The sequence below is a fragment of the Lemur catta genome, chromosome 19 (genome assembly GCF_020740605.2).
Source record: "Lemur catta isolate mLemCat1 chromosome 19, mLemCat1.pri, whole genome shotgun sequence".
Taxonomy (NCBI): domain Eukaryota; kingdom Metazoa; phylum Chordata; class Mammalia; order Primates; family Lemuridae; genus Lemur; species Lemur catta.
In genome coordinates, this window is record NC_059146.1 from 20,852,774 (window position 1) to 20,867,479 (window position 14,706).

General features: G+C 47.0%; 1 pseudogene; it reads right to left on the reverse strand.

The window, feature by feature from the left end:
- Window positions 1-724: 724 nt before the first annotated feature.
- LOC123624183 lies at window positions 725-9,744 on the reverse strand (annotated as a pseudogene).
- Window positions 9,745-14,706: the final 4,962 nt, after the last annotated feature.

Consider the following 14,706-nt stretch of genomic DNA (forward strand, 5'->3'; position numbering starts at 1 on the left):
CTCCAGGATACAGCACAAGGCTGTCCTTGCTGGAGCACTAGAGCCCTGGGGGAGTGCTGGGCAGGGAGGAGGGGCCCAGCGACACCTGTATTTAAACTGGGGCCAAAGAACAAGCCCCACATGAAGCCTCAATAGCCCGATTCTCCTTGGAACAGAGGAAAAGGAGTGATTCTCAGAGGAAGGCAGGGAGGATCAAGGATGTGGCAAGATCTCAGGGCTAGACCAGCCAGGGCAGGTGTCCTGGGCACCAGAGATTCCCAGTGCAGAAAGGTGCGTGGGTGATCGCGCAGGGAGCAATACCTGCGTGTGCCCCGCCTCCTGCACATGTGGTTTGAGCCCTCTTTCCCTTGACCTTCCTCTCCTGATAAGTGGGAATAATGATCCCCACTGGGAAGGTTGAATCAGAACAGAGCAGCTTGCTCTGGGCAAACACCAGCCACTGTGAGGCAGATACTCAAGGAGAAGTGAGATGGTTTTCCCCACACTAAATTAAGAGGGAGCCTGGGGTCAAGAAAGTGACATTTATCCAAGGCAAAAGAACAGGTAAGGTACGATTCCCTAAGGCTTTCTCCGTGTTGCCACTTAATGAGTCGCAAAGCCCCTCTGTCCCACAGGCCACTCCCATGCCATCCACAGGCGCTGAGGACACCTGTCGCCAAGAGCCCAATAACACCTTCAGCACTGTGGACCCCAGGGGAACCCAGCATCAGAGTCCTCAAGTCTCTCAGTGAGTATGAACCACCCTGGCGGGTTCTGCCCTCTTCTTTGTCAGGAACCCAGTGCTGAGGGCCACCTCAAACTCCCCAGAGACTGGACACTTAGCATGACTGCTCTAGAGTCCATGGGTTTGGTTGGGTTGGGTTTGGTTGAGACAGAGTCTCGCTTTTTGCCCGGGCTAGAGTGCTGTGGTGTCAGCCTAGCTCACAGCAACCTCAAACTCCTGACCTCAAGCCATCCTCCTGCCTCAGCCTCCCAGAGTGCTAGGATTATAGGCACGAGCCACCTCACCTGGGCCAGGATGCAGGATTTTCTGTGCTAAAACCGGGAAAGCTTCAGACAAACCAAGGAGTTTGTCACCCTATCTAAAGGAGATGAGAAAATTTATCTTCCACGTGGGCACCTAACAAAGTACGAAAGAGGCTGGAAAGGATGAATCCTTGTTTTGTGACTTCTCTGCCTCAATTTCTTAATCTGGAATTGGGAGTAATAATGGTGTCTAGTCTCTGAGTTTGTTGCAATAGTTTTTAAGTGAGGCAATGTATGGGAAGTGTGTAGGATTGCACTTTCAAGTGGTAAGGGCTAAAAAATGCTAGCTGGCCAGCTACTCAGGCAGCTGAGGAGGGAGCATTGCTTGAGCCCAGGAGTTTGAGGTTACAGTGAGTTATAATGACACCATTGCACTGCACTGCAGCCTGGGACACAGAGGGAGACCCTGACAAAAAAAAAAAAAAAAAGGCAGACCAGGCACGGTGGCTCACACCTGTAATCCTAGCACTCTGAGAGGCCGAGGTGGGCATATCGTTTGAGCTCAGGAGTTCGAGACAAGCCTGAGCAAGAGCGACACCCCGTCTCTACTAAAAATAGAAAGAAATTAGCCAAACAGCTAAAAATATATAGAAAAAATTAGCCGGGCATGGTGGCGCATGCCTGTAGTCCCAGCTGATCGAGAGGCTGAGGCAGGAGGATGGCTTGAGCCCAGGAGTTTGAGGTTGCTGTGAGCTAGGCTGACACCATGGCACTCACTCTAGCCCGGGCAACAGAGCAAGACTGTCTCAAAAAAAAAAAAAAAAAAAAAAAAAAAATGCAGATCAGGAAATTTTTCGTGGTTCTAACTCAGCTTTTTAAATTTTGCTTTAATTTTTTTTTTTTTTTGAGACAGAGTCTCATTCTGTTGCCCAGGCTAGAGTGCCGTGGCGTCAGCCTAGCTCACAGCAACCTCAAACTCCTGGGCTCAAGCCATCCTCCTGCCTCAGCCTCCCGAGTAGCTGGGACTACAGGCATGCACCACCACGCCTGGCTAATTTTTTCTATATGTATTTTTAGTTGTCTACATAATTTCTTTCTATTTTTAGTAGAGATGGGGGTCTCACTCTTGCTCAGGCTGGTCTTGAACTCCTGAGTTCAAACGATCTGTCCGCCTCGGCCTCCCAGAGTGCTAGGATTACAGGCATGAGCCACTGCACTGGCCTGTTCTAATTTTTTTTGAGACAATATTCTCATTCAGTCACTCTGGCTGGAGTGCAGTGGAAGCATACATCACAGCTCACTCACTGCAGTCTTGAACTTCTGGGCTTCAATGGTCCTCCGCCTAAGCACCTAGCTTTTTTATTCTTTTCGTGTAGGGATGGCATCTCCAACTCCTAGTCTTGAGCGATTCTCCTGCCCCGGCCTCCGAAAGTGCTGGGCTTACAGGCGTTAGCCACCGCACCTGGCCCCGGCTCAGATTTTTATTCTTTATTATTCCCACAAATCTCAACAACCAAAAGAGTCCCTAAATCAGTCACTTCCCAGTAGTCAGTAAGTCACTCTCTTTCTGCCCAGACCCAAGCAATTTTCCGCACCATACGGAAAAGAGAGGTCTCTCATTCCAGACTTCCTATGCTCTCCCCAACCAAGCTAGGATGTCCCTGAGCCCTGGTGGCATTTTTACTAACCCATCCATCCTTCCGTTTTCCATTCCGCCCTCCTGGAACTTAAGTGAAGGCAGGGGTTAGGAGCAAAAGCGTTAGGATCGCCTGTGTTCTTCGTGAGGTCCTGGGAACAAACGTGGCTTGTCCTAAGGGCCTTTTCACATTGTCTGTCCTCCCAGATTTGGTTCAAGAACAGGAGAGCCAGAGCAGGAAGCCGTCTCTTGTCCTGTCTCCAAGCCTGAAACGCAGACACTGGTCCCCTCCTCCTGTGTCCCCTGCCTTGTCTTCGCGAGTCCGAGAGAAAGGGAGGTTCACCCACCTTCTCACTCACCTTACGCGGATCTCCCTCACCTGCTAGGGTCCACCGGGTCCGGAACTGCAGAGCCTGCGCCGCCGGGCTTGGGTCCTCCCGGTGACAGTAACTTCTTGCCTGCTAACCCCCCAGCGCAGCCTCGTGTGCTCATGCGTCTCTGCCCTTCTGACGACAACAGTTTCCACACCCATCCACCCCCCACGACCCCATCTCCTCCCAGTCTCCACACCCCTGGTGCCGCCACGGTCCGATGCCAGTCCCTGTTTGTGCCCCAGGCGTCCCGCCAGGGTCTTTGCGCCCTGGGCGTACCGCGCATGCGCACGCATCTCCCACCACACACGCCTACCCCAGGGGAATGTGGTCTTGACCCTTGGAACAAAGATCTTGGTTTCCTTTTCTTTCTTTTTTTTTTTTTTTTTTGAAATTAAAATATCAGCTTTATTACTAATGAAATTGGTTGGAAAGCATGGCTTAGGTAGGTAGACACAAGAGTTTTCTTGGATCCTAATTAGGTTCAGTTTGAGTGCTAGAAAACTCATAACGGTGGCTTAAACAAGGGACTTTCTCATTGAAAAGTTCAAATGTGTCAGATCAGAACCAGCAGAATGTTCTATAGTACCAGACACCTAAACTCCTTTCTGTCTTGTTGATTTGTTATGCATGGCTTTCTTTCTTAAGAGTCATCTGGGGGTCTGGGATGGCTATTCCAGCTCTACTCCTAATGCACACATTCCAGCCAACGTAAAGAAAGAGGAAGAGAAGGGCGGAACTCTCCATTTAAGGACACGTCATTTTTGCTTATATTCCATTAGCTGGAACAAAGTCACTCAGCCATATATAACTAGAGAAGTAAGTATTCTGGGTAGCAAAGTACCCAGGTAACATTGAGAATTTTATTACAGAAGGAAAGAATATTGATGGACAACTTGTAGTCTCTGCCACACTCCTGACTTAAACGTACGCAACCAGACAGAGGCAAAGCCAGACAACCACCAGCGTTCCTTATACAGAGGGGCAAGCTGCTTGCCACAGAGGAGACTGACCTCAAGAGTAAGTTGCTTGGAAGACGGGAATGCATAAGATGCTGAGCCACACATGCTTGGTTCTCTGATTCCCACCCACTGGCCTCTCTTACTGGTTGAGCAGTTTCCCTCCTAATTGATGTTTGGCTTTTCTAAGGGGCAGTACAGCGAACTGTCTTAAGGTAGGAAAGCAGTACACGATTTGGCACCACAGTAACAAGGTTTTCTTAGTTTTCCATTACCCAGCCTTTGTCTTCACTGTCCATTAGATTAAGAAATCTTCCTGAATAGTCGTAAGAGAGTTCCTCTTCTGGCAAAATGTCTTTGGCTGCAAAGAGTGCCAACCTAGGTACCATTGAGTCAGTTCGGACAGGAATCATCAATAGGTTTGGCTAACAAGAATGATCAAGGAATCTTCCAATATTTCCTAAATACGTAGGGTCAACGAATGTTTCCATTATCTGCCCACTATAAACATGTTCCCTGATGGCTATTATGTAATTTGAGTCATATATTGTTTGTAAGTGAATTCTTCTCTGTACTTCAGAGAATCCTAAAACCTCGCTAGCATATTCACAGACAAATCTTCCTTTTGGTATAAATTCCAAGGTACGAAGTCCCCAACCCTTTTTATCCATCTTGAACACCTGGAGGTGGAACTGCAGACTCCTTTGGACCACTGTTTCTGCAGTGGTCACAACACTGGCACAGCACATTGCATTCAGAAGCAGACTTGGCATACTTTGCTTCCGATCCTATATCTCTAAGGCATGAATTATCATCATAATTTTCCTCATAGTGGAGATGGGAGCAAGTGCCAGGGAGGCAGGAAGTTTGGACACAAATGCATCCAGGAAAGGTTATTTGAGTGGGATCAATGTCTGCTCTGGGTCCACCTACATGATCAGGTGTGTACTAGCGGGCATCTCCCACCACACCTGCCTACCCCAGGGGAACCTGGTCTTGACCCTTGGAACAGAGACCTTGGTTTCCTTTTGAGCCATGGTACTTGTTTAACTAGAGTATGGCACCGTTTTAAATTCTTCCTCCTCCATTCTGACCCCAGGATTCAGAGCTTCTCCCGCTCTGCATCAGTCTTCCCAGTACTGGCAATCACTCACTTCTTGGCTTCGTGAGAGAAAGAATTCAGGAACAAGCCAACAGTGTAAAGCGAAAGCAAGTTTTATTTAGGAGATATAGAAGATCTACTCCACGGAGTAGAGACTACTTCTCCCCAGTACCTTTGGATTGTTTTATTTTTTAATTTTCATTTTATTTTTTTTAATTTAAGCACTGGCTTAATCATAAGCTGATCAGGGAAGGAATACTCATGTTATTTCCTGGAAAGGGGGGGTGATTTCTTAAAACTGGGAACCCTCCCCTTTTTTTACTTTATAAAGTCCCTCCTAGAACTGTCATGGTGTCCTGGGGGCTGGTTTTAGCATGCTAATATGTTATAACTAGGGCATAATGAGCCGCAAGGTCCAGCAGCTGGGCTAATTTCTTGTTGGTTTTCACTAGTCTTGTTCTGTCACCACATCTTGTTTTTGACCTGTGTGGTTAGGGGCTTTTGACTTTGTGTTAAGCAGTGCCTGCTTGTACCTCCCAAAGTGCTGGGATCACAGGGCTGAACCACCAAACCCAGCCCTTAATTCTTTTTTTTGTTTGTTTTTTGAGAGAGAGTCTCGCTCTGTTGCCCGGGCTAGAGTGCCGTGGTGTCAGCCCAGCTCACAGCAACCTCAAACTCCTGGGCTCAAGCGATCCTCCTGCCTCAGCCTGCCGAGTAGCTGGGACTACAGGCATGTGCTACCATGCCTGCCTAGTTTTTCTATATATGTTTTTAGTTGTCCGTTTAATTTCTTTCTATTTTTAGTAGAGACGGGGTCTCGCTCTTGCTCAGGCTGGTCTCAAACTCCTGACCTCGAGCGATCCTCCCGCCTCAGCCTCCCAGATTGTTAGGATTACAGGAGTGAGCCACCGCGCCGACCCCTTAATTCTTAATTGACAAATAAAACTATATATATTTGTGGTGTACAACATGATGGTTTTTTGTTTTTTTGGTGTTTTTTTTTTTTTTGAGACAGAGTCTTGCTCTGTTGCCCGGGCTAGAGAGTGCAGTGGTGTCATCATAGCTCACAGCAACCTCAAACTCCTGGGCTCAAGCGATCCTCCTGCCTTGATCAAGTATGGCCCCAAGTAGCTGGGACCATAGAAGCACATCACCATACGTGGCTAATTTTTTTTGTTTTTTGTAGAGATGGAGGTCGTGCTATATTGCCCAGGCTGGTCTCAAACTCCTGGCGTCAAGTGATCCCTACACTTTGGCCTCCCAAAGTGTTGGGATTACAGGCATGAGCGACCCACCATGGGCAACCTAAGCATTTATCAATTCTATGTGTTGGAAACATTTCAAGCCCTCTTTTCTAGTTACCTAGAAATAACGCATTGTTGTTAAGCAATAGTCACTCTGCTGTTGAACAACAGAACTTTACCTAACTGTATGTCTGTACCTGTTACCAACATAACCAATTTTAAGTGTACAGCTCAATCTATGAAATGCATTCACATTGTTGTCCAGCCATCACCACCATCCATCTCCAGAACTGTTTCCATCTTCCCCAGGTGAAACTCTGTACCTGGTAAACAACTCCTCATTTCCCCTCCTCCCAGCCCCTGGGGACCACTATTCTACTTTCTGTCTCTGTGAGTTTAACTGCTCACATAGGTGGAATCCTGCAATATTTGTCCTTTTTCTCCCAGCTATTGCACTCTGCATGGGGCCTCACAGTCCATCCACTTCTGCTGCCCCTGGATGGTTTTTGCTCAGGCTCTTCCCACCGCCTAAAATTCCTTCAACCCTACCCTTCCCATCATTTCAGTTCTTCTCATTGAAACAGCCTCTCCTAAGAAAGAGATGCCTTCTCGGATCGACTCCCTGATTTTAGCCTGCCTGGACCTTCTGCTCTTTTCACCGGTAGCACATGCTAGAACTCATATTTATTTTAATAGACTGTTCATGGGTTCTATCAGGCTCAAGGAGTTCATCTGTCTTATTCTAGTGGAATCCCCAGAGCAAAGCCCAAAGTCTTAAAAGATTAAAAAGAAAAACAAAAGTAAGGCCCTGGAATGAACAAACATGGCGTGCGGGGAGAAGAAATGATATTTTCCTCACCCATGTCGAGGTTCATGGCTGAGACACCTGTCACTATTACAGCCCAACCGGGTCCCCTTGCCCGGTGAAGGCCAATATATACTGAGACAGCAAGTGGAGCAGCAGAGAAAGAGTTTAATTTCCCAAGGTTCCAGGCAAGGAGATGAGAGTAATTTCTCAAGTCCATCTCCTCAAGAATTTGGGGGCTAAGGTGTGGTGAACAAAGGGCTAAGGAATTGGACCTGCTAATTGGCTGGGGATGAACTCGGGGTTTGGAAGCAGAAATCATCTTCTCAGCTGGGGCATTTCCTGGGCAGGGGGCTCTGAAGGCTTGTTGAATCCGTTCCCACCCATGTCCACGGGTCCGGTTGGCGTCCATCAGTGAGTCCCGTTAAATGTAGAGTCTGAACAATATCTCAAAAAGCAGCCTTAGGTTTTATGACAGCAACACTATTGACAGAATCAGTCAGGGAAGTCACTAATCTTTGCCCGTCCCCGTCTAGGAGGACACGTGCCATTTAAGCAGTAAACGGTTTACAGAAATAGGGAAGTTAGAGAACAATGGCTGGGTAAGGTTTAGCTAGATGTGTACTTTTACAGAAATCACACTTTTATTACTATTTTGACCTTCCAGTTTTACATTATTTTCATATAGGTGGTTTCAGGACGAAAAAACAATAAGAAAAAAACAGCTGAGCACAGTGGCTCACACCTGTAATCCCAGCACTTCGTGAGGTATGAGCCTTGGGAGGCTAAGGTGGGAGGATCGCTGGAGGCAGGAGTTTGAGAACAGCCTGGGCAACATAGTGAGGCCCAGTCTCTACAAAAATTTTTAAAAATTAGCTGCGTCTGGTGGTGCTCACCCATAGTCCCAGCTAATTGGGAGGCTGAGACGGGAGGATCCTTTAAGCCCAGGAATTTGAGGTCAAGGTGAGCTATGATCACACCACTGTACTCCAGCCTGAGTAACAGAGTGAGACCCTGTCTCTTTAAAAAAAAAAAAGCCCAGGAGGTGCAAAGAAAGGCCAAACTTCCTGAAAGACACTCACTTTCTCTGCAGCATGTAAAAAGGAGAAATTCCTAGAGGAGATTCCCAGGGTGGAGAGCAGGGAGGAGGATGAGGAGTGTAGGGGAGGCTGAGGGCTGGATCCCGCAGGGGTGGGTGTGAGGTTGGTGGTGGTGGGTGCGCCTTTGGACACAATTCATAGCCCAGGGCACTGAGAACACTTGGAAGACCCAAAGCTGGGCTTGCATCTGCCTCCTTTTCTAGTGAACTATTTACTGAATTCCCTTTGGCCTTGATTTCCTCATCTGATGAATGGGTATAATGATCCCTACTGGAAGGGGGCATTGAATCAGAGGTCAGAGCAAATTGCAGAAACAGCTCAAGACAAACATTATCCTCTTTTTTTTTTTTTTTTTTTTGAGTCAGAGCCTTGCTCTGTCCCCTCTGGTAGAGTGTAGTGGTGTCATCATAGCTCACTTGTGCCCTCAAACTCCTGGGCTCAAGGGATCCTCCTGCCTCAGCCTCCCAAGTAGCTGGAACTACAGGCACTCCCCTCCAATGCCTGGCTAATTTTTCTATTTTTAGTAGAGATGGGGTCTCACTCTTGCTCAGGGTGGCCTCAAACTCCTGAGCTCAAGTAAGCCTCCCTCCTCTGCCTCCCAGAGCTAGTACTACAGGCGTGAGCCACCACACGCAGCCTGCATTATCCTCTTAAGTGGAGAAGATTATTCACATTTTACAAAGGGGATCTTTTTTTGTTTTTTTGTTTTTTGAGACAGAGTCTCACTTTGTTGCCCGGGCTAGAGTGAGTGCCGTGCCGTCAGCCTTGCTCACAGCAACCTCAAACTCCTGGGCTTAAGCGATCCTCCTGCCTCAGCCTCCCGGAGTAGCTGGGACTACAGGCATGCGCCACCATGCCCGGCTAATTTTTTTTTTCTATATGTATTTTAGTTGGCCAGATAATTTCTTTCTATTTTTAGTAGAGACGGAGTCTCGCTCTTGCTGGTCTCCAACTCCTGACCTAGAGCGATCCACCCGCCTCGGCCTCCCAGAGTGCTAGGATTACAGGCGTGAGCCACCACGCCCGGCCCAAAAGGGAACTTTTGGTGGTGATGGTGGCACAACAGTGTGAATGTACTTAATGCCACTGAACTGTCCACTTAAAAATGATTAAGATGGTAATTTATGTTAATTTTATGTTACAATGTAAAAAAATAAGCACAATCTCAACTTACCTGTGGAATCTAAAAAAAAGCCGTGCTTGTGGAAGCAGAGAGCAGAAAGGTGGTCATGGGGGCTGGGGACGGGGATGAGAGACATTGGTCACAGGTATAAGTTTCAGTGCCACAGGAGGAATAAGTTCAAGAGATCTAGTGTACATCATGGTGACTTTAGTTTGTACCAATGTATACTTGAAATTGCTAAGAGAATAGATTTTTTTTAAGTTTTCTTACCATACGTAAATGGTAAGTATGTAATGTTACAAAAATAATATCATCCCTGTAGTCCCAGCAATCCTCACGCCCCAGCCTCCCAGAGTGCTACGATCACAAGCGTGAGGCACGTTGCCCGGCTACCCAAACTTCTTAAGGGCACCTGCCCTGTTCATGGACCGTCACCATGGTGACTGCACTAACACCTTCATGGTAGACCCAACACCAGAAGCCCTGGATTCCTGTGTGTAAGTATCACCCTCTTGTGTCCCCACTCACTCCCTTTACCCTGCTTCCCTTATCTTGGGGAGCCTGCTGTTCTCTCCCCAAGAAAAAGCATTGTTGACATTATCAGTGTTGAGAGTTCAATATCTATATACCTTTTAATCCCAGGAGAGAGTTCAATAACTCATTTTCTGGAGAGCTGGCAAGGAAGGATCTTTGTTACATGGGCTTTCTGCCTTGGTTTCCCCATCTGCACACAGGGACCAGTGTCATCTAACTCATGAGTGCATTGAGTAGATTAAAGGAGATATGTCCAGTGCTTAGGAAGCCGACTGAAATGGAAACACTTGGTAGATGTTACTTATTACCATTATTGGCCAAATGTCATTGAGGGCAAATCGAGGCAGAGAGAGATGGGGCAGGGGTACCTTCTCTTTCCCCAGGAGAATTACAGTGGCTAAGTGAACTTGGTGTGGTGGGTAAGCGAGACACCAGGACAAAGAGATATTTGCAGAGTCACAGGGCTGGGACTAGGGTAAGGCAAAGGAGGTATTTACCTCAGGTGTAAAATTTAGGGGGGCACCTAAAACCTCAGCATTCTAAGTGAGCAGATCTTAAGTATTCTCCCATCCAAGTACTAACCAGGCCCAACCTTGCTTAGCTTCCGGGATCAGATGAGATCGGAAGCGTTCAGGGTGGTATGGCCGTAGACAGATCTTAAGTATTCTGACCACACACACACAAATAAATAACCGTGTGAGATGATGAATCTGTTAAGAAGCTTAATTATGATAATCATTTGTATATATATATCAAATATCACCTTGAATGTATAAAAATTTTAAACCTCCGTACAGCAGGGGGGAAAAGAAAGCTGCAATCAAGATAAATATTTCGTTCCAGTCCAAAGCATGAGTAAAGAAGACAATTAAAAAAAAAAAAAGATAAATAATATTTTAATGTCACATCTTAAAAATCCAACATTAATTAAATTACATTAGTCCCCACTCCAACCAACCTATTGGCAGTATTTATGTTCTACACGGTGTCCCAAATAAATGTCTGTTGCCATACCTAGGGAAAATGGGAAATTGTAGCTAAAAGTACCTTTGCTTACAAAATATTCATTATAAAATTTTGTAAAGTTTTTCTTTGTATGGAGACTGTTGGGATGCCCCATAGTATCATGCATTAATTATCACAACTTTTGTGCATTTGCCAATTTGATTCATCAGATTGTTGAATGTTGTAGTTTCAATTTGAGTTTCATTTCCTATGAATGAGGCAATACATTGTACGTTAAAAAGAAAAAAAGTCATAAAGCTGGACAAGGTGGCTCTTGCCCGTATCCTCAGCTACTTGGGAAGCTGAGGCAGGAAGATCACTTGAGCCCAGGAGTTCAAGACCAGCCTGGCCATCATAGTGAGACTCCATCTCATCTAAAATATAATTAAGGCTGGGCGGGGTGGCTCACGCCTATAATCCTAGCACTCTGGGAGGCTGAGGCAGGAGGATCCCTTGAGGGCAGGAGTTTGAGACCAGCCTGAGCAAGAGCTGAGACCCCATCTCTACTAAAAATAGGAAACATTAGCTGGCCAACTAAAAATAGAAACAAAAAATGAGTGGGTTGTGGTGCATAAAATAAATAAATAAACAAACAAACAAATAAATAAATAAAATATAATTAAGTTATATAATAAATAATGAAAAAAAACTTAAGTCTTTAAGGGGGAAAGACTCGTTTAGATTTACATTTAGAGTAAATGGAAACAAGAGTTTTGTTTTTTTAGGGTGGTATGGCCGAAGACTTTGTTTTTTTTTTTTTTTTTTTTGAGACAGAGTATTGCTGTCACCCGGGCTAGAGTGCCATGGTGTCAGCCTAGCTCACAGCAACCTCAAACTCCTGGGCTCAAGCGATCCTCCCACCTCAGCCTCCCAGAGTGCTGGGATTATAGGCCTGAGTCACTGCACCTGGCCTAAGCCATACATTTTGAAATCTCTGGGACTAACGACCTGCAGGCTTTGTGGAATTTTCTGCTTGCTCCTATGTTGTAATATCCTTCATCAAACAGAGATTGGGAGCGGGATGAGCAACAGAACTCTCTCTGCAGCTGGTTAGTTGTCGGACAGGGAGAGATACTGAGAAAGACAACTGAAGTCTTCAGGACTCTCCTCCATTTCGAAACATTCATACATTTCTATCACATGGCTTATGTCATATGGACCTGAAAACAAGGCAGGGATGGTGGCCTCCAGCCCATCCAGCTCAGAGTCACCCGACTGAGAAGCCGAGTGTGAGTCACCAGTGCAGGCTTCGGCTTCTGAGGGGTCACCAGTGCAGGCTTCGGCTTCTGAGGGGTCACCAGTGCAGGCTTCGGCTTCTGAGGGGCCTGGCAGGGCTACGCAGCAGGGACCCACAACCCCTGGGAGAACAGCGCCTCCCTCGGCAGAGAAATTGGGTTCTGCTTCTTGGTACCTCTTGGGTGGTCTGCCTCGCAATGAAAACACCACTTGTTGATCCTTCAGCTGATCCTTTCTCCATTTAACTCTTCGGTTCTTAAACCAAATCTGGGGAGTAAAGAGGGGAGATGGGGGGAGGGAGAGTGTGAGTAGGAAACGAACCTGGGATGAGATGATATTTACTCATCTTCCCCAGGAATGAGGCTGCTTCTGGTGGCAGGAGGTGGCTTCACACCTGTTCCTCCTGCACCCAGGGCAGGCCAGGAGCCATTCCCACATGTCCGTGGCCCAGGGATTCCAGGAGGCCAAGGTTGCAAAAAAAGAAGAAAGGCAACAGGACAGGCCTTTGAGACCTGAGCAGGAGCAGGGGATGGACTACATCCCACACACTCTCTGCAGGAGCAAGGAAGAGGGCAGGGCTCTGTGCAGTAGAGTATCAGAGTTTAGCCTAGGGTCCTTGAGAATTATCTTTGGAAGCCTCTCTGATGGGCCCACTAAAGGAGTAAGGAGTATTCCAGAAGGGACGGACTATGTATGTCCTCAGTACATGAGGACCAGAGCGAAGCTCGAGCAAATGGCGGCGTCTCTGACTTGAGAGGATGACCATTCACTTTGAGGGTTCGTAGGGGGCGCAGTTAGGAGAAGGCTGGGTTAGAATTCCATTGTCACACCTTAGCAGCCTTGGAACCCTGTACTCAGTCACCTTGCCCTCCTGTGCCTTGGTTTACCTCAAGTGTAAAACAGGCCTGTATTTCTTTTCTTTTCTTTTCTTTCTTTCTTTTTTTTTTTTTGAGACATAGCCTTGCTCTGTCGCCCAGACTGGAATGCAGGCGATCATATCTTAGCGCCCTGTAACCTCGACCTCCTGGACTCAAGCGATCACCCTCCTGCATCAGCCTCTCCAGTAACTGGGACTACAGGTGCGAGCCACCACACCCAGCCCACTGGTCTGTGTTTCCAAGAATGAAAATACAAAATGTGTCTAGCACAGATGATTATTTGATCATGGGGCCGAGGGGAGAGGGGGTAAAATCATGCGGGAGAAGGGTCTGGGCAGCATAGGACATGCCTGGCAAATGCCAGTGGCTCTGACCTGCACTATTGAGACATCTAAATGGATTCTTGACGCCACGAGCTCTAGGGTGTCATAATCTGGAAACTGAGTCGATGTAAACAGATCTTCCAGCTCTGCCTTCTGCTCAGCTGTGAAGACGGTGCGTCGTCGTTGTCGGGGTCTCTTAGAGGACCCGGCTGAGGAGAGGAGAACACTTGGTTAGCGTTCATCTCATGCAGACTGGAAGCTCCCCCTGCAGCTGGGGTCAGACGGGATGGGCCTGTCTTGGCAAGGTGGGTGTTGCCCTTGCTCCTTCATGACTCTGGAATTCAGTCTGTTCCCACTGCAATGTTCAACCCCTTCTTCTATCACCCCAACTGTTCGCCCTGGCACTTTGTCTTCCACTGAGCTTTGATTTGTACTACCTTGAGAAAATATATTTTTTTTACTTAAAAAAAAAAATTTATTTATTTATTTTTTTTACTGCCCCGCCCCACCCTAAAAAATATTTTAAAGACAGGGTCTTGCTCTGTTGCCCGGGCTGGAGTGCAGTGGCTGTTCACAGGCATGTTGGTAGCTTACTGAAGCCTCCAACTCCTAGACTCAAGGGATGCTCTGGCCTCAGCCTCCTGAGTAGTTGGGGCTAAAGGCATGTGCCACTGCACCTGGCTGAGAAAATATGTTTATTTAATTTTAATTTTCTTTTAACTGAAAGATCATACGAAAATAATATATATATGTTTTTTTTTTGGAGACAGAGTCTTGCTCTGTTGCCCAGGCTAGAGTGAGTGCCGTGGCATCAGCCTAGCTCACAGCAACCTCAAACTCCCGGGCTTGAGCAATCCTACTGCCTCAGCCTCCCGAGTAGCTGGGACTACAGGCATGTGCCACCATGCCCGGCTAATTTTTTCTATATATATTTGTAGTTGTCCAGATAATTTATTTCTATTTTTAGTAGAGACAGGGTCTCGCTCAGGCTGGTCTCGAACTCCTGACTTCGAGCAATCCACCCGCCTCGGCCTCCCAGAGTGCTAGGATTACAGGCGTGAGCCACCGCGCCTGGCCCAAAAATAATATTTTTTAAAAAGAAAAAAGAAACACTGCTTTCTTGAGTACTCTATCTACTTTGCCTCTTTCTCACTGCTAGAAAATGGCTTCCTTTTCTCTTTTTTCTTTCTTTCTTTTTTTTTTTTTAAAGAGATGAGGTCTTACTATGTTGCCCAGGCTGTTCTCCAACTCCTGGGCTCAAGTGATCCTCCAGCCTCAGACTCCCGAGTAGCTGGGACTACAGGCACAGGCCACCACACCCGGCTAACTGTACTATTTTTTGTAGAGATGGAGTTTTGCTCTGTTCCTCAGCCTGCTCTTGAACTCTTAGCCTCAAGGGATCCTCCCACCTTGGCCTCCCCATG